This window comes from Microcaecilia unicolor, chromosome 2 (genome assembly GCF_901765095.1).
Source record: "Microcaecilia unicolor chromosome 2, aMicUni1.1, whole genome shotgun sequence".
Lineage (NCBI taxonomy): Eukaryota > Metazoa > Chordata > Amphibia > Gymnophiona > Siphonopidae > Microcaecilia > Microcaecilia unicolor.
This window is the reverse complement of record NC_044032.1, coordinates 459,490,266-459,508,486: the sequence shown is the minus strand read 5'-3', so window position 1 is coordinate 459,508,486 and position 18,221 is coordinate 459,490,266. Positions and strand designations below refer to the sequence as shown.

General features: G+C 43.4%; 1 protein-coding gene across 1 annotated transcript in view; it reads right to left on the bottom strand.

Annotated features, from left to right (window-relative positions):
- The window catches only part of VAX2 (ventral anterior homeobox 2), a 124,218-nt gene that overhangs the window by 96,506 nt on the left and 9,491 nt on the right, over window positions 1-18,221 (bottom strand). The gene's annotated exons all lie outside the window — the stretch shown is intronic.

Sequence of the window (18,221 nt, the reverse complement as noted above, 5' to 3'; positions counted from 1 at the left end):
GTTTAAAAACAAAATGAACTGTTTTAATCTGCCAACTTCTAGGCCAGGGGTCAGCAAACTCGGTTCTGGAGGGCCAAAACCCAGTACATCAGAGTGAAGGCTGTGGGGCCGGTGCGACCAGTATGCATCAGTCACTGCTCACTGCAGGCGAAGATCTGCTATTTACAATGTATGCAGGAGGGACAGGTGTTGAGAGTTTTCGGCTGGTGGGGCTTGGGGATCCCTGCTAGCCACATTATAGCTATGCTGGTAGTGGGTGGGCCTGAGCGCAAAGTGAGCCCACCCTTGGCTACATCACTGGCCCTTACGGGTGAAAAGGGCAGCTATATGTGGGTGCAGTGGGTTTCTGGTGTATTTTGTAACAGGTAGTGAGGGGATAGGCCTGGGTCCACCTGTTTGAAGTGCACTAAACTACTCCAGGGACCTGCATGGTGCTGTATGACATCCGAGGCTGGCATAGAGGCTGGCAAGTAATGTTCTTCAACATACTTTTTGGGGTGGGAGGGGGTTAGTGACCACTGGGGGAGAAAGGGGAGCTCATCCCTGATTCCCTTCAGTGGTCATCTGGTCATTTGGGGCACCTTTTTGTGCCTTATTCTTAAGAAAAATAGGTCTAGCTCAAAATGTCCACATTTTAGTGCTAGATGTTTTTGCTTTGTCCCATTATGGCTCAAAGACGTCCAAGTCTTAGGAACGCCCAAGTCCCACCTTGAACATGCCCCCAATATGCCCCCTTGAGATTTGGACATTCTTCCGATGGACTTCTGTTCTCATGGGCTATATTCACTGAACAGTAAAATTTAAGATGAGATGATCCACTATTTGTGTCACAAGGCTTGCAATAGCAAAATCCTGTTTCAGGTTTTGCTGTTTCATTTGGTTTACTCAGGAATTGTCACTTATGTCTTGCTTCTGCTTTTACTTTTTTAATTTTAACTGCCAGCATCAGATGTAACTGAGTAAAAGTAGTAAAAAATGGTGAAATTATTACTTCAGTAAAAGTAAAAGTAACAAGTGTTTCCTGTTCTTAATCAACTTGAAAACAAGTAAAAGTAGCAAAACTTTTACTTAAGTATAGTAACTAGTTAGATTTACTTCGTTACTATACAACACTGGTTAAACAGAGCAGCCTAGTGGTAAAAGTAATGAGATTAGAACCAAGGAAACTAGAGTTCAAACCCTATATTTCCCCTATGACATGTGTGACCTTGAGCAAACCACTTTCCCCCGGGTTATAAGTATGTAAATATTGCCACACTGGGACAGACCAAAGGTCCATCAAGCCCAGCATCCTGTTTCCAACAGTGGCCAATCCAGGTCACAAATACCTGGCAAGATTCCCAAAAAAGTTCAATACATTTTATGCTGCTTATCCCAGAAATAGCAGTGGATTTTCCCCAAGTCATTTTAATAATGGTCTATGGACTTTTCCTTTAGGAAGCCGTCTAAACCTTTTTAAAACCCTGTTAAGCTAACTGCCTTTACCACATTCTCTGGCAATGAATTCCAGAGTTTAATTACATGTTGAGTGAAAAAAAGAATTGTCTCTGATTCATTTTAAATTTACTACTTTGTAGCTTCATCACATGCCCCCTAGTCCTAGTATTTTTGGAAACAGTAAACAAATGATTTACGTCTACCCGTTCCACTCCACTCATTATTTTATAGACCTCTATTATATCTCCCCTCAGCTGTCTTTTCTCCAAGCTGAAGAGCCCTAGCTGCTTCAGACTTTCTTCACAGGGAAGTCATCCCATCCCCTTTATCATTTTCGTTGCCCTTCTCTGTACCTTTTCTAATTCCACTATATCTTTTTTGAGATGCGGTGACCACAATTGAACACAATATTTGAGGTGAGGTCGCACCATGGACCAACACAAATGCATTATAACATCCTCATTTTTGTTTTCCATTCCTTTCCTAATAATACCTAACATTCCATTTGCTTTCTTAGCCACCGCAGCACACTGAGCAGAGGATTTCAACATATCATCAACGACGAAGCATTGATCCCTTTCTTTGTCAGTGACTCCTAACATGGAACCTTGCATTAAGTAGCTATAATTCGGAGTCCTTTCCTACATGCATCACTTTGCACTTGCTCACATTAAACGTCATCTGCCATTTAGTCGGCCAGTCTCCCAGTCTCGTAAGGTCCTCTTGTAATTTTTCACAATCCTCTCGCGATTTAACAACTTTGAATAACTTTTGTGTCGTCAGTAAATTTAATTACCTTACTAGTTACTCCCATCTCCAGATCATTTATAAATATGTTTAAAAACAGCGGTCCTAGCACAGACCCCTGGGGAACCCCACTATCTACCCTTCTCCATTGAGAATACTGACCATTTAACCCTATTGTCTATTTTCTATCTTTTAACCAGTTTTTAATCCACAATAGGACACTACCTCCTATCCCATGACGCTCTAATTTTCTCTGGAGTTTTTCATGAGGTACTTTGTCAAACGCCTTTTGAAAATCTAGAGACACAATATCAACCGGCTCACCTTTATCCACATGTTTGTTTTCCTCCTTCAAAGAAATGTAATAAATTGGTGAGGCAAGATTTCCCTTCACTAAATCCATGTTGGCTTTGTCTCATTAATCCATGTTTTTGAATATGCTCTGTAATTTTGTTCTGTATAATAGTCTCCACTATTTTGCTCAGCACTAACGTCAAGCTCACCAGTCTACAATTTCCCGGTTCTCCTCTGGAACATTTTTTAAAAAATCAACGTTACGTTGGCCACCCTCCAATCTTCGGTACCACGCTTGATTTTAAAGATAAATTACATATTGCTAACAATAGTTCCGCAAGTTCATTTTACAATTCTATCAATACTCTGGGGTGAATACCATCCAATCCAGGAGATTTGCTACTCTTCAATTTGTAAAATTGCCCCATTACAACATCCAGGTTTATAGAGATTTCATTCAGTTTCTCTGACTCCTCAGATTTGAATACCATTTATGGCAGCGGTATCTCTCCCAAATCTTCCTCGGTGAAGACCAAAGCAAAGAATTAATTTAATCTCTCCACTATGACTTTGTCTTCCCTGATTGCCCCTTTTACCCCTCGGTCATCTAGCGGTCTTTTGCCGGCTTCTTGCTTATAATATACCTAAAAAAAATTTTGCTATGTGTTTGAGCCTCCAATGCAATCTTTGTTTCAAAGTCCCTCTTTGCCTTCCTTATCAGTGCTTTGCATATGACTTGACATTCCTTATGCTGTTTCTTATTATTTTCAGTTGGTTCCTTCTTCCATTTTCTGAAGGATTTTCTTTTAGCTCTAATAGTTTCTTTCACCTCACTTTTTAACCATGCCTGCTGTCGTTTGGTCTTCCTCTCTCCTTTTTTAATAGGCAGAATATATTTGGCCTGGGCTTCCAGGATAGTATTTTTGAACAGCATCCATACCTGATGTAAATTTTTGACCCTCGCAGCTGCTCCTCAAAGTTTTTTTTCACCGTTCTTCTCATTTTATCATAGTCTCCTAGGTGTGCTTCAAGGATGCATGCACAAATTAATTGAATAATAAGCTCATAGCCATTAAAAATTGATGTTAATTGGCACCCATTAGAATTTGTGTGCATATCTGGCTGCATGTCATTCTATAAGGCAGCGTGCCTAACTCCCATAGCATGTAACTCAAAAGGGGGCGGGGGTATGGGAGTGTCAAGGGCATTCCAAAAGGTTACATAAGGACATAAGGATAGCCATACCAGTTGATATAAAATTCCAAAAAGAGCTTAGCTGGTTAAACTATTAAAACATATGCAAGCTAGATTCTGGGATCATTCTTTCATAAAAACGCCTGATTGTCACTGTTCTCTGCCTTTGAACAGGAACCAGAGTACCCAGACAAATCTTTTCAGGTGCCAAATGCTAACAGATATGCTGGCTGTGGTTCCCTGATTTAGGGGTCCTTTTACTAAGCAGCACTGGGCAGGATACATTGGGCAGGGCAGGGCACCGCCATTTTTGAGGCGGCACCGATGGAAGAGGAGGGAGGCCACATCCCTCCTCCAACGAAGGTAGGGAGGAGGGGAAGGGCTGCTAGACCACCAGGTGGGGCGGGATTGACCCGCGGCCCACTGGGCCACCAGGGACATCTGAGGGGATGCTGGGGGGGGGGTCTGGAGACTCACCAGATCTCCAGCCCCCCTGAACATGTCAGTCAGTGGGTTGGGGGGACTGGAGGTCTGCTGGACCTCCAGCCCCCTGTCACTGGGGGGGATCGGGTCGGGGTTCATTGGGAGAGGTCTGGTCAGGGTTCCTGCAGGGGGGCTGCTGCATTGGGGGAATGGGGGGCCTGCTAGCATGCAAATGCATGCTGGACAGGGCTCACCATTCCTCCCCAATGGTCTGCAAACCCTAACACCAGCTCCGAGCTGGTGTAGGGTTTGCCACAGCCAGTGTGCCAATTTTGCTGATCATTGGGGAGGAATAGGTTTAAAATGCATTTGAATGCTACTTGCGCTAAGAGCCCTGTTTTGCATGCATTTGTATGCTAGTTACATTCAGAGCCTGCGAGCGCATGGTTTCATGCACTTGAGTGCTCTGATCATGGGGCGGTAGTAAACGCAGGCACTAGCTAACAGCTTCTAGTTCCTATGTTTGCTTCTAATCATCGGCCCATTAATTTGCTTCAACTTGTAATTTAATGACCTACGAAAATATTTTGCCACCTTAAAGGATTAGATGTGTCCAGCTACCTCAGCTTAGGGTCATCTTCTAGAAAGATATCCAGATTGACTGTTTTTTCCTTATATTTGTCATGTGGTTCTTCTCTCATCCCTCATACAGCACAAGTCTCACTCAGGACACAAGGCAATCCTCAAATAATACTATCATTGAATAAACCACCTCCAGTCCAATGTGCATTTTGTATGCAACTTGTCTATAATAGCAAATGGCTGGCATCTCCCAGAGCAAGCCACTCAGAGCAGAGATAACAATAAACTCAATGCAGAACTGTGTGTGGGGGTTGGGGGGAGGGTCAGGAGATGGCAAGTCATAAGTCAAGGGTAATCATAGATGACAATCCCAATCTTGGAACTCCCCCCCACTTTTTTTCAAAGCCACATGGTAATGCCGACACAGTCCATTCACTTTGAATGGGCCATGTCAGCATTACCACACCGGCAGCCGATAGTGCAGCTTTGTAAAAGGGGGGGGGGGGGGGAGGTTAAATTATTTAATTTTAAAAAATGTATATCCTACTTTTCATGCCTTGAATGTACAGAGCAGATTACAAGATACACACACATACCAAAATTTGTGCAATCAGAATTATACAAGCAACTAAATCAATAAGTTAAATATCAGTAAAACTGAAAACAACAGAATAAAATTAAACCTGTTAAACCCATCCTACAACCAACACCCTAAATTCCAGCTGAAAAAAATCCCAAACAGTGAGGTTTTCAGGGAATTGTGAGAGGTTTGCAAAGCCTTTCACCGCTTTGATCACTAGCTCATATCCAGCTCAGGCTATAGCTACATTTGGTGACCTATATAGAATGAGCTAGTTGTCTTAGTCCATTCCCCAGGGTACAGGTGCTCTTATCACAAAAAGAAACAGCATAAAAAATGTGGTACTATTTGACACAATTGTTTACAATTTCAGCAAAGCAATGAAAGGTTGTACAGAACTGGAGAGTTGAGGTAGACTGGAACAGCAATATGGTTTAATTTATGTTGCCATAACCTATGTTGAATATGCTCTTTAGAAAAATAGAAGACTTCAATTTCCAGTGCTCTTAATCTGTCACGTTTCACAAGCACTAACAAGCCATTAATTTTAAAAAGCACTACAAAGCATCCCTTCAACCAGGCATGAAAAGCTGTAACTAGGGGTGGACACGGAGCAGCCATCCACGGCACAAAGCCCCTTGGGGTAGCAAAAAGATTGAAATAGGCTAACAGCAGATGAAAAATCGGGAAAAGTGCCACTCTCCTCCTCCCATCCAGGTTGGGGGAGTGAAAGAGAATGGGGGTGAGTATGGGTGAGGTGGAGGGAGAGTACAGCAGGATCAGGGTAGAGGTGCCTGCCCTGCACATTAAAATGCCTAGTTCAAACTCTGTGACATCCTTCTAAATTCTGTCACTTCTGCACTCTCAGACTAGCAAGGACTTGAGAAATTGGCACTGAACATAACAGCTGCTATTCTAAAACTCAGACTGATCATTGCACTTACGTGCACTTACAAAGAGCTAAGCATTCAAGAAAACATGATTTTTAAAAAGCTATCATTTTCCTATAGAAACCAGCCACAACTGTGTCATAAGTCACACCGTAACCAGCACCATTTTGTCCACACTGGCTGACCTGACACTGCAATGGACTTCAAATAAATACTTCCAGGTACACATCTCACCATTACTCCCTTACCTTGTCTGCTGAGCCCCAAAAGCCCACTGCCCCCAACTGTACACCACTACAATAGCCCTTATGAGTGAAGGGGGTACCTATATGAGGGTACAGTGGGTTTCTGGTGAGTTTTGGAAGGCTCACACCTTCCACCACAAGTGTAACAGGTAGGGGGAAGTGTGGACTTACAATGCACTGCACCCACCACTATAGTACTCCAGGGACCTGCATGCTGCTCTAATAGACCTGGCTATAACATCTGAGGCTGTCATAGAGACTGGTAAGTAATATTTTAATTCACATTTTGGGGGGGATGGGAGAGGTTCAGTGATCACTGGGGAAGTATTGGGGAGGTCACCCCTGATTCCCTCCAGTCATCTAGTCATTTAGGGCACCTTTTTGTGCCTTATTCATTCTAAAAGCAGGTCTACACCAAAGCATTGAAGCTTCAGCACTAGACATTTTAGTTTTGTTCCATTATGGCTGTAAAATGTCCAAGTGATAGGCATGCCTTAAACACGCCCTACTCCCGCCCCCAAAACACTCCCAACATGCCGCCTTGTAATTTGGATGCACAGGTTTCGAAAATACTGATCTGGATGTTTTGAAATCTGTTCAAATGCTGCTTTATGACACTTTTTGGCCGTTTTTCTCTTTCGAAAATGAGCCTCATAATACTGTATAAGTTACACACATATCTCAGAGATATGCCCATGATCCACTCATACTCCATTCATTTTTGCACCCGCTCACAATTATGTGCCAAGCGATTTTGGCGCAAATGTTATAGAATAGTGCCTAGCACGTATGCACATAATTGCCAATTAGTGATGCCAATCATGGACGTAAGTGCTATTATTCTATAACTTTTGCGCAATATTGGCATCTGTCTCTAGGTGCCAATTTGCTAGAATTGCCATCCACATGCACGAATAAGATCAGCAAAATATTTAGGCGCTTGTCGGGTAATTTTCTAAGCAGGCATCTAGTTTAAGGCAGCCAAAACGTATCTATGTTAAGCCTATGTTATAAAGCCTAGAGCTAGTGTAAAGAAGTAAAGAAGCATGCCTACTTTGTGCAACTGCACACGTAAATAATAGCAGTTTACGATCAATGCACTCATTTGCTTGCTCCGCTCACACTCTGGAAAAACTCCACCCATGTGTTATGCCCACAGCGAATGTGCACGCAATGCTGATAACATGCATACTTTTACCCCTGTTGGTATTCTTAACAGGTCATCTATGTACGTAAATAACCACTCAGGTATGTGGTGCCTAACAGTAGGTGACTTCTTATAAAATTACCCCCTATCTGCAAAGATTTTCTCATGCCTCATTCAATAGTGAGAGAGTGAAGAATATCTAGAAATCATTTGCAATAAAAAAAAAGTAAAAGGCCCTGTTTCCTTTTGGGCTTATGTTCACAATGCCGCTCCCCTCTCACCTTTCTACAAGGCAAACTTTCACCATATTGCTGTCAAGACGAGTCCCAGATCCTCTGCCCAAAACCAGACACCTCCTGGCAACTTAAGCCATCACTTTCCTGGGGGAGATGCAGTAAGCCTCGAGAGAGAACCGCAGCTCTACCGCAAAATAACACACAATAAATACCGTGGCATGCTATAATCAAAGAACATGCACCCACTGCATCGATTAATGTCACTTTTCCTGTCAGTGCCTGAGCAGTGATTGGCTCAGGTACTGACAGGAAGGGTGACATTTAAGAAACAAACAAAAACACAAAGAAAACATATTGGAATCTCCCTCCCTCCCTATCAAACCTGCTTCTTCCCTCTCTGAACTGACCCCCTTAAACACAAAAAATTTCCCTGGTAGTCTAGTGGCCCCTATATCCACACACACTTATATTTCCCTGGTAGTCTAGTGGCCCATCCCCTCCCTCTCCCAAACCCAAAACCCTTTTCTCCAATAACAAATTTAAATCCCTGGTGTTTAGTGACACTTTCTCACCCCCAATCTCTCTCCCAGTCCACTCAAGCCCACTTTATATACCTAACAAGAGAGGCACTCGTTCCTGCTTCTGGCACCACCATCTTGAAAAATAGTGGTGCTTTGCCCTGTGTGGTGCATCCTGCTTCTCCTGTTAGGTATGTTGAGTAGGCTCGAGTGGCCTGGGGGAGGGAGTAAGAATGGGAGGGTGCCACTAGACACCAAAAATTTAATTTTTTTATTGAAGGAAAGGGGTGGGCCATTAGACTACCAGGGAAATCTTTTGAACTGTGTGTGTTGGGGGGCTCAGTTCGGTTTCAGGTCAGGTTGTTGGAAAGGGGAGCTGCTAGACCACCACGGGGGCTAATACAGGCATTTGGGGCATAGTGGTAGGGTTAGGGGGGAGACAGAGGGTGCTGGTAGACACCAACTCCTCTCAATCAACCTTTCTACACTGCCCCAGATGCTAGTGTTCTTTTTCCCGTGGTAGTTGCATGGGCAAAGTTTTTTTTGTTGTTGTTGCATGCCATAGGATAACAAATGCACCACATTTGCATTCATTTAAATGCAATTGCAGTCAGGGTTTCTGCACAAAATAACACTCATGCTGAAACCCTTTTTGCATTGCTATCCTGTGGTAAAACTAAGTTAAATCCACGGTAACCATTTTATTTATTTATTTATTTATTTATTGTTCACTTATATCCCACATTTTCCCACTCATGCAGGCACAATGTGGCTTACAAACATTAAATAAAATACAGAATAGGAAAACTTAGAAGAGTATACAAGGAGTATGCAGGGGGAGAAGCATCAAAAAGGGTGAACTAGCAGGGTAGGAGCCATGAAGAAAGCTTTCTGCATCCCCCCCCCCCCCCCCCCCCCCATTCCTCCTGAGTGACATATTTCCTCCTTTTGATCATCTAGAATGCCTTATTAATGGATGCACAAATGTATTCCTTTCATTAGAAGTATGCAATGCATGAGAGTCAGACAGGCTTTTGTGATACATTGAGGGTTATTTTAGTTTTGTTTGCAATTTCCATTTGGAAATTCTTACATTTACATATGGAAATAGAAACAGAGAAACACAGAAACATGATGGCAGATAAAGGCCATATGACCCATCCAGTCTGCCCATCCTCTGTAACCCCTAATTCTTCCTGTTCCTAAGTGATCCCACATGCTTATCCCTTGCCTTTTTAAATTCTGGAACAGTCCTCGACTCCACCACCTCAACCAGGAGGCCGTTCCACATCTCCACCACCTTTACTGTGAAATAATACTTCCTTAGGTTACTCCTAAGCCTATTCCCTCTTAACTTTGTCATATGCTCCCTCATTCCAGAGTTCTGCTTCATTTGAAAAAGGCTCTCTTCCTGTATATAAATGCCCTTGAGATATTTAAACGTTTCAATCATGTCTCCTCTCTCCCTCCTCTCTTCCAGCGTATACATGTTGAGGTTTATAAGCCTGTCCCTATAATTTTTGCATTCAAGACCGCTTACTAATTTCGTAGCCACCCTCTGAACCGACTCCATCCAGTTTATATCTTTCCGTAGGTGCGGTCTCCAGAACTGCACTCAGTATTCCAAATAAGGCCTCATCCATGTATATAAATGGTGATTTTAGAAAGGGCTCAGTTTACACGTGGATGTCCATAATATGTAAAAACTGCAACAGGATGTGTTGGAGGCATGGGGGGGGCTGTGGTTTGGCATGGTCTAGGTGGGTCAAAAATCTACACACGTGTACCCCATTTTATAAAGGGAATACACATATAGGCCCTAATATTCCCACATGGGGATTTACAGCTGCATCCTAACACGTATAGGTTTGTAAAAAGAGCTTCTCTCAGCCAACCTTCTTAATCTCATTTATTTCTCCCTCCAAACTGACAATACATACAGATTGTGGCCTGTGCATTTAATTAGCAGCATTAATGCACATAGAGGTCCTTTTACTAAGGCGCGCAATGTCATTAATGGAATGGAGTATTCCTAGTGTGCATTTGATCCATTTTCTGATGGGAAATAGAGTAGGCGCATGTTTTGGATGCGTGCAGGTCTATTTTTCAGTGCACCTATAAAAAAGGCCTTTTGGGGGCTGAAAATGGATGTGCAGCAAAATTTAAATTGGCACACATCCATTTTGGGCCTGATACCTTACCGTCATCTGTTAGCAGTAAGGTCTCATGCATTAACTGGGCAGTAATTGTTAGCACGCCTAAACTGCTGATTACCACCCAGTTATCGCCGCGTGCCAGAAAATAAAAAATATTTTCTGACACGTGTATCAGATGCGCATAAAAAATGGAAGTACCACCCAGGCCACACGGTAGCCAGGAGGCAGTTCTAAATTGACTCACAGTGGACATGCATAGGTGCCTACGCGCCTTTATAAAAGGGCCCCATAGTTTGCAAAATGGCCGACATGCTTGTGTGAGTGCTAGCACGTAAGGTTTGAGTTGCAAAATACCAGCTTATACATGTAAGTTGCCAAGTTTCCTCCACTGATTTTTTTTCCATATATGTGTTTGAAAAGCAGCTGCTCCCACTGCAATGCCGGCAAATACATGTGGTCTCCTACAGGTATTTTTAAAAAGGCTCTAAATTGGCAGATCCTTTTTTTATTTCCCATTTAAATTGCATACATATCACATGCAGCAAACAGGAAATTTCAAGCTCACATTAATGGGGATACAAAGAGACACTTGATAAAATAGTACTACTTGATAAACCTATTAAGCCCAAATTCAGATTTAAACCCTTGCCCAAGCTTACATGGAAATATAATAAATCAAGTTTCTTAATCAATGAGAAAGTGTTCAGGCTGAACTGGATGATACAAAATATATATATATATATATATATATATATATATATATATATATATATATAATTAGAATAAGATCCTTTTCTCAAATACCACCAGAACTGAGTAAATCTTGACCTGGATGTCTCAGTTCTGATCTCTATGTGCTGTGCAAAATGGGGCTCATTGTGTCAGCATTAAACTTCTATACCAGTAGCTCCCAAGCCTGGAGGCATCCCAGCCAGTCAGGTTTTCAGGATACCTACAACGAATATTCATGAGAGAGATTTGCATGCACTGCCTCCACAGCATGCAAATCTCTCTCATGAATATTCATTGTGGATATCCTGAAAACCTGACTGGCTGGGGTACCTCCAGGACCAGGTTTGGGAACCACTGTTCTATAGTCAAGCTTAACCAAAGGAGGGTGTGATTTACTAAGGTTTTACTACCATTTTGCCTTTTGGGGGTAAAAGAGTTCACACCTTGATCCCAGTTCTATTTAATCTGATGTCAAACAACACCACTATTAAGAGTGTGTTGACCCTGTGTTTTTGCTATGCTATGTTATAAGAAGCAGTGGCCTAGCAAGGGGGGGACAGTGGGGGCGGTCCACCCCGGGTACATGCCACTGGTGGGGGTGTAAGCTCCGCTGGTTCCCTGCTCCCTCTGCCCCGGAACAGGTTACTTCCTATTCTGGGGCAGAGGGAGCAGGGAACCATCCGAACTGACACCCCCCCCAGCGGCATGCACACGGCAGGCAAGAATGCACTCGGGGAGGGGGCTTGGGTGATGTGTCGAGGAGGGGCTTGATGCACCGAGGGGGGGTTTCATGCTGCACCCAGGGGGGGTGCACAGCGGTGAACTGTCCTGGGTAGCAGCCGCCCTCGCTACGCTACTAATAAGAAGGACAACAAGCACTTACATGACATGATTTCTGTTTAAAGAAAGTGCTTCTCAGACCTCTCCTGTATGCATGCCTTGCCAGTCCAGTTTTCAGGATTACCAGGATGAATATGCATAAGATCAATTAGCATATATTGGAGACTCATTATTATGCAAATCTATCTCATGCATATTTACTGTAGTAAGCCTGATTTCCTGAATGCTTAGGTGTGCCTCCAAGAGAGGAATGAGAATACCCATACTAAGGGTCCAATTTACTCAGCCATGCAAAACATCAGCCACTTTTAAAGTGGCCAGTTTTCACGTGGCTACCATTCCAGTAAGTAACTGTGGGACCCTTTTATTAAACCGCGTAAGCGTCTATGCGCACCCAATCCGCACCAAAATGGAGTTACCACACGGCTACTGCGTGGCTATTGTGGTAATTTCATTTCTGGCACACGGCCGATACGTGCGGCCAAAAAATAATTTTTATTTTCTGGCACACGTAGGTTTACCACCCAGTTATCGCTTGAGACTGTACCGCTAGGTCGATGGTTGGCGGTAAGGTCTCAGACCCAAAATGGACGCGCGGCAATTTTCACTTTGCCGCACGTCCATTTTTGGCAGAAATTTTAAAAAGGCCTTTTTTACAGGTGCGCTGAAAAATTATTCTGCAAGCACCCAAAGCCCGCGCCTACACTACTGCAGGCCATTTTTAGCACACCTTAGTGAAAGGACCCCTGTGTTAATAGCACATGGGGATATATAAATATGGTAGCTCCTTGTTGGCTAGTTATGGGGGAGGGGGGTTGCAACTGGCATAGGTTTCTGAATTCACATGCAATATCATTAATGGAATGGAGTATTCCCAGTATGCATCTGATCCATTTTCTGATGGGAAATAGTATACCATCCAGCTTATAATCGAAAGACAAAAACGCCTATATTGCGACCTAAATCGGGAGATAGGCGTTTATCTCCCAAAAATGAATAACGTGGTATAATCGAAAGCCGAACTTGGACGTTTTCAACTGCACTCCATCGCGGAAGCGTACAAAGTTGACGGGGGCGTGTCGGAGGCATGGTGAAGGCGGGACTGGGGCGTGTTTATCACCCGAACAGAGATGGGCGCCTTTCGCCGATAATGGAAAAAAAGTATGCGTTTGTAGCTAGAATTTAGGGCACTTTTCCTGGACCCTGTTTTTTCACGAATAAGGCCCCAAAAAGTGCCCTAAATGACCAGATTACCACCAGAGGGAATCGGGGATGACCTCCCCTGACTCCCCCAGTGGTCACTAACCCCCTCCCACCACAAAAAATGATGTTTCACAACTTTTTATTTTCACCCTCAAATGTCATACCCACCTCCCTGGCAGCAGTATGCAGGTCACTGGAGCAGTTGTTAGGGGGTGCAGTGGACTTCAGGCAGGTGGACCCAGGCCCATCCCCCCCTACCTGTTACAATTGTGCTGCTTAATGCTTAGTCGTCCATCCCCCCCAAACCCACTGTACCCACATGTAGGTGCCCCCCTTCACCCCTTAGGGCTATAGTAATGGTGTAGACTTGTGGGCAGTGGGTTTTGAGGGGGATTTGGGGGGCTCAACACACAAGGGAAGGGTGCTATGCACCTGGGAGCTCTTTTACCTTTTTTTTTGTTTTTGTAAAAGTGCCCCCTAGGGTGCCCGGTTGGTGTCCTGGCATGTGAGGGGGACCAGTGCACTACGACTCCTGGCCCCTCCCACGAACAAATGCCTTGGATTTATTCGTTTTTGAGCTGGGCGCTTTCATTTTCCATTATCACTGAAAAACAAAAACGCCCAGCTCACAAATTGTCGAATAAAACATGGACGTCTATTTTTTTCAAAAATACGGTTCGGTCCGCCCCTTCACAGACCCGTTCTCAGAGATAAACGCCCATGGAGATAGACGTTTTTGTTCAATTATGCCCCTCCATATATTTTACTTAGCAGTTTTAAGATTTTTTTTTCTTTTTACTCTTGATGAGCTACATTATTACACAGGCAGAACCAGGAGCCATGGCAGGTATAGTATGCTGTAACTGTTCTTCTACAAGCACACTTTTGACAATCTCCAGCCATTTCATTTCTGAGATAGCTGCCAGGACAGGTGTGCTCCAGGGGTGGCAGCACACAACTGAGAACCAGGGCTCCCCCAGTTCAACAGTCTGCAAAGAATTCAGACACCCAGAGGCACAAACGCAAGGCCCACCCCCACCTCCCACTGTGTGACCTCCAAGCAATCTCTTAACCTCAGAATTCAGCCCGAGGCTCTTTCCAGGTGAGTTATTTTGTGGGCAATGGAAGTACTAATAGTCTCTACAAATAAAGAATGCTATTATTGTTCCTTCTTTGACACTGACTGCATGTGACCGTAAGCAATTCACTCTACCTCCCCCTGCCTCGGTTTACCCAGCTGTAATTGGGTAATCATAATAATAAGGGTTGCAATAATAATAACAATATTATTCCTCTCACTTTAGAGATATCATGCAGTGGGCAAACCACTGTGCTTAGCCATCCACTCAGCAGGTAGCTAGATGTAGGTTTCTGAAGTCTACAAGATGGAAAGTGTTTCAGGGACTTGTTTGTCTAAAAATAACCAGACAATCAGTGAAAAAAAAAGTGTATTATTATTTTTCCTATGAACATCAAAATAAATAACCCCGTAAATTAAATGACTCCTATTTCCATCTAGCCTCCTTTAATTCTGTCCTTTACAATAATTGGGCAATATGGTTGGTTGTTTTTTGTTTGTTTTATGGGCAATACATATGCTATGAGTTCTGGGAGTCTGTTTGAAAGGTGAATATCACAACAAAACTGACCCCAAGGTCCGTACAAAGATTACCCTAACTCGACCAGTAGTAATAATACCCTTCCTGCACACCCCACCCCTCCCCGGATCTAACCTGGATTTCTGTCAAAAAGCATTGGCTTTCTCACCCTTTGAATGCAATCAAATTGCCCCTAATCCTTTCTGGAATCGTTTTACTCAGACCTCTGAAAAGGATTTTTTAAAATCTTTTCTGGCCTCAGTATGCTCCCTACCCTACAGCTCCTCTCCTCATCCGGAGTTTTTTGTGCTGGCTGCCTTCTGTTCTAATGAGATTTTATTCCCTCGCCATCATCCCCGTCCAAATATTCCTCTAGAAATAAACTTGGTGGCCCTTTCCTATGAACGGAATGGATATCATGCTTGTTCTTATGGAAATATATGCCTAATCGGCACCACTCTACAGTATAGCCATGTAATTTTCAGAAGTGGGAAACTCTCCTCAGCTATTTTAGGGGCCCTTTTACTAAGCTGTGTAAGCATCCACACATGCCCAACACACGCCAAAATGGAGTTACTGCCCAACTGCCGCATGGCAGTAATTTCATTTTTGGCGCGTGTCCGATACGCGCAGCCGAAAAATAATTTTGTATTTTCAGACACGCGTATCGGACACGCGCTAAGTGGCATTTGATGTGCATAGGTCATTACTGCCGGGTTACCGCGTGAGACTTTACCTCTAGATCAATGGCTGCCGGTAAGGTCGCAGACCCAAAATGGACGCGTGGCAATTTTAATGTTGCCGCACGTCCATTTTCGGCAAAAATTCTTTTAAAAAGCCTTTTTTTACAGGCGTGCTGAAAAAATGGATCGGTGCGCACACAAAACCTGCGCCTACACTACTGCAGGCCATTTTTCAGCGCATCTTAGTAAAAGGACCCCTAGACCCTTACCAACTTTTCTGATGAATCAGGGAAAAGAGATAGCGCAAAAGTGGCTGTAGTGAACTGTGTCTGTAATGTCCAACAGATGAGCCTTCTCTGTTCCTCTTAATATCTAACAAGAGCGTCGCGTCGTACATCTGAGCCCTAAGGGCATTTTCTGCAAACAGGTTGCACCCCAAATGCAGATCACAGGAACAGCTCCAAGGAAAATAAAAGACGGGGTGCCTTTTTCAACTAGGATCCTTTTTTCAACAAATTGCTTTATCTCTCATATCTCCATTATGTTAGCTACACAAAAAGCGTTTTTGTTGTTTTCTCTGTGTAACATAATTGCTATAGGAGTCTACATCTCAAATGCAGTAATATAGCTACCTCGATATAATTTACACAATTTGACTACACTGAGCAACTTTGACAATTTCTGACAGTATAATCCTGAATTTCACATTTAACATCACTATGCCCTAATTCCTTAAGCTCTTTTCCTACCAACAATGAATGGGAAAAAAGCTTCTGGGAATCCACCCTGCAGTTTTCTTGTTTTCACTAAGCTTAGAATTTAAAATAATAATAATAATAAGCATTTTGGAAAACAGAGCCTCAGGTTGTTGTACTTTCTATGCAGCCCCAAATTTAAACGTGCGTCCAGATCTCTCAAGGAAGAGGAGTAAATATGTTGTCAGTGTTGGCCATTTATTTTCTGTTTTAGTAGTGGAAGTGTGTCTTCATGCAAAATTGGTGAAATAGTAAGTCAGTGTTATAAACTTTTTCAATATAAACCCAGAATGAGTGAATAACAATAAAAACATAGGCTTTCTGACTCAGGTCCAAAATGGGAGAAAGATTTTAGTACATCTAATCCAAAAAACACTGGGACTGTTTTATTCAAGGTTTGCATCAGTCTAGCTGACTTGTAAAACATGCACTAGGGGGCCCCTTTTACTAAGCTGCGGTAAAAGGTGGCCTGTGGCAGTGTAGGCGTGTGTATTAGGCACACACAAGGGCCAGTTTTTACCGTGTATGCAAAAAAGGTTGTTGTTTTTTTTTAATGTGACGGGAAAAGGGCATACGGTAAAACTGAAACCAGCACGCATTTAAAACCCTTAATGCCACCCACTGATCTTGCCGTAAGGACTCATGCGCTACATGTGTGGTGACCAGTCAGCACACGCCAACTGCCGATTACCGCTGGAAATGGCGTATGTGGGGGGAAATAAATAAATAATTCATCCAGGCGTTATGGGTGCACGCCAAACCAGAAATTACCGCCAGGGAAGCACGCTGGCTTGGTGGTAGTTTCATTTGGGCGCATACTGCACGCACATAGAGCCTACCACGGCTTAGTAAAAGGGCCCCTGAATTTACTAGATTTACCAACAAAAAATGTCATTACATGTCTGGAGCAACCATAGGAACCAACTTTCAAAATTACCAGGGGTGCTATATACAGCACAAATTACCTTTCCCTAGTCACAGTGAAGGAACTTGCTAAATATTGGGGATGCTCTGTACCCACTGAACCCACATTTGTGGACTAAGTAAAACTGACACAAACCTGAAATCATCCACTTTATTTTTTTTTCTTTTTTAACAAATGAAAATGTGCTCTTGAAATGCACCCACGATGTTCCTAGATGATCAACCCTCTTGAAATGGGATACACTGAATCTCAGTCCTGTCTCAGGAATATATCATTTTATATGGGTAAATCATTTTTAAAAGTCAGCTGTATAGCCCCCATTACTGAGGCACAAAGTTTACACCTAATCCATTTATCAAAAGTGTAAAATGAAAATTATGTGCAGCGCAATGACGGTGCCGATTTCATAGAGCTGGGATGGGAAAATAGTATTTTCTTTATCGATTCCTGAAAAGAGAAAAAGTCAAGAAAACACCAAAGCACATGCCCCCTTGCTCCCAGTGCTAGTACTGGGTCAAAATGTGTTTACTTGCATTAACAGTGGCACAGATGAATCCTTACAGCTAATAGTATAAGTCCAAGAGCTCATCTCGATGGACGAGTATAACGTTGGGCTGGTGTGTTTTACTGAGCACCTATGTAACGTGGAGCTTGGAGTAGGGAAGAAAGTTCTGGAAGCAAGCAGGAGGGGCAAAGACAGGTGAGGGCAAGAGGATGGTGGGGGTTGGTACCCCCTCCCCACCCCATGGGAATTGGCTGGTCTCAGTTCAATTTGGATTTTCACACCGGGGCACAATAAGGGGATTGGTTGGTATACCCGAGAGATGGGTTTGGGGGCTACTTTATTTAAGCAGGCTGCCTCCATGTTGCAGGGTTTTGTCCTGCTCCTCAGAGGTGGCTTATCTGACTTCCCCCCCTATTGGGGACAGCTTGAGAGGACAGAGGCCTGGACCCGGAGAGGGGTATGGGTCTAAGTTGGTGATGGGTCACAGCGGATGGACATCCAAGCTACGGAGTTTTAGCAAATTGGGAGATG